The following is a 5,973-nucleotide window of genomic DNA, read 5'->3' as shown; positions in this document are numbered from 1 at the left end:
GTTGATTGGCAAGGAGATACTTAAGGGTCCGAATGAAGTATGACAGAGAGAGGGAAGTTAAAAATAACTTCAAGGTTTTAGCCCAAGCAACTGGAAGAATTAAGATGTTCTTTATGGCACAAATAAATGAAAGATACCCCATGTTCATGGATTGGAAGAATTAATATTGCTAAAACATCCATATTACCCAAAGCAACCTACAGATGAAATGTAATCCCTATCAAAATTCTAGTGGCATTTTTCACAGAAATAAAAAAGAAAATCCTAAAACTCATATGACCCACAAAAGACCCCCACATAGCCAGAGCAATCTTGAGAAAGAACAAACCTGGAGGCATCACACTTCCTGATTTCAAATTATATTACAAAGCTATAGTAATCAAAACAATATGGTACTGACATAAAAACAGGCCGGGCATGGTGGCTCACGCCTGTAATCCCAGCATTTTAAGAGGCCGAGGTAGGCAGATTGCCTGAGCTCAGGAGTTCATGACCAGCCTGGGCAACATGATGAAACCCCATCTCTACTAAAAATACCAAAAATTAGCTGGGCATGGTGGCATGCACCTGTAGTCCCAGCTACTTGGGAGGCTGAGGCAGAAGAATTGCTTGAACCCGGCAGGCAGAGGTTGCAGTGGGCCAAGATCGTGCCACTGCACTCCAGCCTGGCGACAGAGCAAGATTCAGTCTCAAAAAAAATAAAATAAAATAAAAAATAAAAACAAACACATAGACCAATGGAAAAGAACAAAGAGCGCAAAAATAGACCCAAGCATATATGGTCAACTAACCTTTGACAAGAGCACTAAGAATACACAAAAGAGGAAAGATAACCTCTTCAATAAATGGTGCTGGGGTGGGCACAGTGACTCAAGCCTATAATTTTAGATTTTTGGGAGGCTGAGGCAGGAGGATCACTTGAGCCCAGGAGTTCAGGCCCAGCCTAGGCAACATAGTGGGACCCAATCTCTACAAAAAATAAAAAAAGTATCTGGGTGTGGTGGTGTGCAGCAGTAGTCCCAGCTACTTGGGAGGCTGAGGCAAGGGGATCACTGAAGTCTGGGAGGTTGAGCCATGATTGTGCCATTGCACTCCCGCCTGGGCAACAGAGAGAGAGTCTGTCTCAAAAAGTAAAAAATAAACGGTGCTTGGAAAACTAGACAGTCACCTACAAAATAATGAAATTCATCCCTTATACTATATACAAAAATCATCTCCAAATAGATTAAAGACTTAAGTGTAAGACCTGAAGTTGTAAAACTCACAGAAGAAAATATAAGAAAAAAGCTTTTTAAAATTATATATATATGTAATTTAATTTAGTTTATTATTTTTCTTTGTAGAGATGGTGTCTCACTGTGTTCTCACTATGTTGCCCAGGCTGGTCTCAAACTCCTGGCCTCAAATGTCTTCCCAGCTAGGCCTCCCAAAGTGCTGGGATTATAGGTGTGAGCCACCACACCCAGCCAGGAAAAAGAGTTTTGACATTGGCTTTGGCAACAATTTTTTGGATATGGCGACTAAAGCACAGCAACAAACACAAAAATTGAAAAAACAAGACTGCATCAAACTAAAAAGTCTCCGCACACAAAGGGAACAATCAACAAAATGAAAAGGCAACCTGCGGAATGGGAGAAGATGTTCCCAAATCATACATATGATAGCGCATTAATATCCACAATATGTAAGAAACTCATACAACTCCACAGAAAAAAAAAACCAATGAGCCCAATTTTTAAAGTAGTCAAAGGACCTAAATAGACAGTTTTCCAAAGAAGATATACTAATGGCCAGCAGGCCTATGGAAGGGTTATCAATATCACCAAATAATTCAAACCAAAACCGGGAGATACCACCTCACACCTATTAGAGCAGCTATTATTTTAAAGACAAAAGGTAAGTGTTGGCAAAGATGTGAAGAAATTGGAAACCTGAGCCTCTACTGGTGGGAATGTAAATTGGTACAGCCATTATAGAAAATGGTATAGAGGCTCCTCAAAAAATAAAAAAACAGAACTACCAAATGATCCAACAATCCCACTTCTGGGTATTTACCCAAAGGAAATTAAATCAGTATCTCAGAGATGCTACACCCCTATGTTGATTGCAGCGTTATTCATAAGAGATAAGATATGGAAACAACCTAAATGTCCATCAACTGATGGATAAAGAAAATATGGTGTATACATACAATGGAATATTATTAAGCCTAAAAAAAAAAAAAAAAAACGGAAATCCAGACTGGGCATGGTGATTCACGCCTGTAATCCCAGCACTTTGAAGGCTGGGTCGGGCAGGTCACGAGGTCAGGAGCTCAAGACCAGCCTGGGCAACATAGTGAAACCCCATTTCTACTAAAAATACAAAAAAATTAGCCGGACATGGTGGCGTGCGCCTATAGTCCCAGCTACTCGGAAGGCTGAGGCAGGAGAATCACTCGAACTCAGGAGACGGAGGTTGCAGTGAGCTGAGATCATGCCACTACACTCCACCCTGGGTGACAGAGCAAGACTCTGTCTCAAAAAAAAAAAAAAAAAAAGAAAGGAAATCCTGCCATTTGCAACAATATGGATAACCTGTGAAATAAGCCAGACACAGAAAGTGCGAACATAGCATGATCTCACTTGTATGTAGAATCTAAAATAGTCAGACTCATAGAATCAGAGAGTAGAATGGAGGTTGCTAAGGGCTGGGGGTAGTGGGTGATGGGCAGCTGTTGGTTAAGAGGTACAACCGTGCTGGAGATCTAATGCACAGCATGGTGACTATAGACAGTGATACTGTACTACAGTCATCCCTGGGTATCTGCCTGGGAATTGTTTCAGGACCCCCGCAGATATCAAAGTCCACACATAATCAAGTCCCAAGGTCAGCCCTGTAAAACCCACCTCTAGGAGAAGTTAGCCCTCCGTATGTGTGGATTTCACATTCCACAAACACTATTTTTGATCTGCCTTTGGTTGTAGATGTGGATATGGATATGAAGGAATTGTATTTACTGAAAACAAGCTGTATATAAGTGGATGGCACACTTCAAACCCATGTTGCTCAAGGGTCAACTGTATATACTTAAAATTTTCTAAGATCCTAAGTGTTCTCACCTCCACCCCCCAACTGCCTGAGACACACACGCACACACACCCCTACCTATGTGTGGTGATGGGCATTTTATTTAGCTTGATTGTGATTATTTCACAACATATACATATATTAAATCAGCAAGTTGTATACTTTAAATATATACTGTTTTTTTTAAGATGCACTTTAAGATGGGGAAGACCACAAAAAGAGCAGGCTTGGGGCTGCTGGTGAGATCAGGAATGTGCTTTGAAGTGCCTGTTGGGTATTCAAATGGAGATAATGAGTAGGAAGTCAGCGCTGTGAGTCTGGAGTTTAGGAGAGGGGCTGGAGGCATGTGTTTGGGAGGCATCAGCATGTGAGTGGTGTGATGGTTAATTTTACATACCAACTTGACTGGGCCACAAATGCGCAGGTATCTGATTAAACAGTATTTCTGGGTGTGTCTGTGTTCCGGAAGAGATTAGCATTTGAATCTGTGGACTGAGTAAAGCGGATGGGCCTTATCCCATTTAAGGGCCTGAACAGAACAAAAAGATGGAGGAAAGTTAGGTTCCCCTCCCACTGCCTGACTGCAGAAGCTGGGGTATCTGTCTTCTGCTCTCAGCACTCTACGTTCTCAGCCTTCAGACTCAGACAGAATCTACACCATCAGCCCTTTACTGGCTTTCTTGGGTTTCCAGCTTGCAAGCAGCCAATGTTGGACTCCTCAGCCTCCATAATCACTGGAGACAATATCTTACAAGAAGACTCACCGGGCACAGTGGCTCATGTCTGTAATCTCAGCACTTTGGGAGGCTGAGGCAGGTAGATCACTTGAGGCCAGGAGTTCAGGACCAGCCTGGCCAACATGGTGAAACCCCATCTCTACTAAAAATACAAAAACTAGCTGGGCATGGTGGCACGTACCTGTAATCCCAGCTACTTGGGAGGCTGAGGCAGAAGAACCGCTTGAACCTAGGAGGTGGATGTTGCAGTGAGCCAAGATGGCACCACTGCACTCCAGCCTGGGGGACAGAGTGAGACTCCATCTCAAAACAAACAAACAAACAAACAAACAAACAAAACTTTAAAAAAAGGTCTCGACCGGGCGTGTTGGCTCACACCTGTAATCCCAGCATTTTGGGAGGCCAAGGCAGGCAGAATACAAGGTCAGGAGTTCAAGACCAGCCTGGCCAATATGGTGAAAACCCATCTTTACTAAAAATACAAAAATTAGCCGGGCATGGTGGCAGGTGCCTATAATCCTAGCTACTTGGGAGGCTGAGGCAGGAGAATCGCTTGAACCCAGGAGGCGGAGGTTGCAGTGAGCCGAGGTGGTGCCACTGTACTCCAGCCTGGGGGATAGAGCGAGTCTCTGTCTCAAAAAAAAATGTCTCCTTCTGTATTTCTCTGGAAAATCCTAATACAGGTGGTATTTAAAGCCACGAGCCTAGATGGGATCTCCAAAGGAGTGTGTGCAGAGAGGAAGTCTAGGGACTAGAGCTTCTGTGTAACAGAGGATAAAGGACCAAGGACTGAAGCCTGGGCCCCTCTCATGAGGAGAAACGAGCAATGCAGAAGGGCAATCCAGAGAGGATGGGTCCCAAAAGCCAAGAGAACCAAATGCTGCAAACTCTGCCCAGAGTAAATGTGGAAGAAGGGTTTGGTGGAGCAGAGGATGACAGCCCTTGATTTCTGAGGGCTATTCTCCGGCCCAGCCTTTAAGGGGGAGAATGTAAGGGAGTTGAATCTATTGAGGTAGCACTGCTCCTGGGAGCCAGAAGCTGTCTCTCCTCCACAAGCTGAAACAGGTCTGCACTACTGGTCAGGCCCCTGCTCTCCCAGCCTCATTTCCCTGTGGTCTCAAGTCCTGCTGAGCCTTCAAGACTCAGCTCCATCACTTCCACTCTGCCAGGTGGCTGCGCTGACCCCTCAAGATTGGACTGGGTGCCCCTGGGAACACCTGCTGCTCCTCTGTTGGAGAAACTCCCCACATCAAACCTGCTTACATGTCTGAGTCTCCCACTCAGCCAGGTGCATTCTGGGTTTCTGAAAGGTTCCTTATTTCTGCATCCTCAGTTTCTAGCATGGTGCCTGGCACCAAGGTCTCGTTAAGTGTTGAGAAACAGAAACACTCTGCAGTAGCTCCTTCTTACGCCAGGATCGGGCCACAATTGGCCCTTCATTATGCACAAGCTCCAGCCCCTGGACTTCCTCTCCTGAAACCTAAACGGCTAGATTTTACCAAGCCCCTCTGCAGCACAGCAGGACCCTCACAGCAACGTGAATACCAACACTCGCTAAATACGTGTTAAATACCAAGGAATGTGCCGTAGGCTGGGTCCAAATCCCAGCGTGGACACTCTCGAGTAGTCTGGACTGTCATCGCCACAATGGAGATGACAGGTGCTCATCCCTTAAGATGCTCATCAGTCCTGACATTTGGGCAAGTGGTCTGGCGGGCCGTAAACGAGCTGGGCTAATCTGAGTTACAAAGACGCCGGGGCTTTTCCTCAGCAGCTGATTCAGGGCAAGTGGCTAGACCCGTCCAATGCCATGTCAGGCCTTTTACTGTATTGCACTTGGTTTTTCTCAAGCCACTTTGAGGACAAGCAGCATCTTCCTCATAAGGAACCTGGGGAATGAGTGGGGACACAGTGGAAACTCTCACACATCCATGGATGTTCACAAGTGTTTCCAGTGACTAAGGGCCACACGAAGCACTTAGCCAGACCCTTCCTGAAAACTTCTTCCAGAATGGCTCAGCCTGCAGAGCTGTTCTCACCAAAGTCACCCCATTCTGGCCCTCCCCACCCCCACTGTCCCACCTCTCTCGGGGGCAAGCCTTTCCCTCACCTCCAGGGCAGGGCCCTAGGCTTCCCCTCTCCCTCAGCAAAAGACAACACAGGCAGG

Source organism: Aotus nancymaae, unplaced genomic scaffold (genome assembly GCF_030222135.1).
Source record: "Aotus nancymaae isolate 86718 unplaced genomic scaffold, 86718_ANA_hifiasm-v0.15.2.pri h1tg000029l, whole genome shotgun sequence".
Lineage (NCBI taxonomy): Eukaryota > Metazoa > Chordata > Mammalia > Primates > Aotidae > Aotus > Aotus nancymaae.
Note: the sequence above shows the minus strand (reverse complement) of the source record.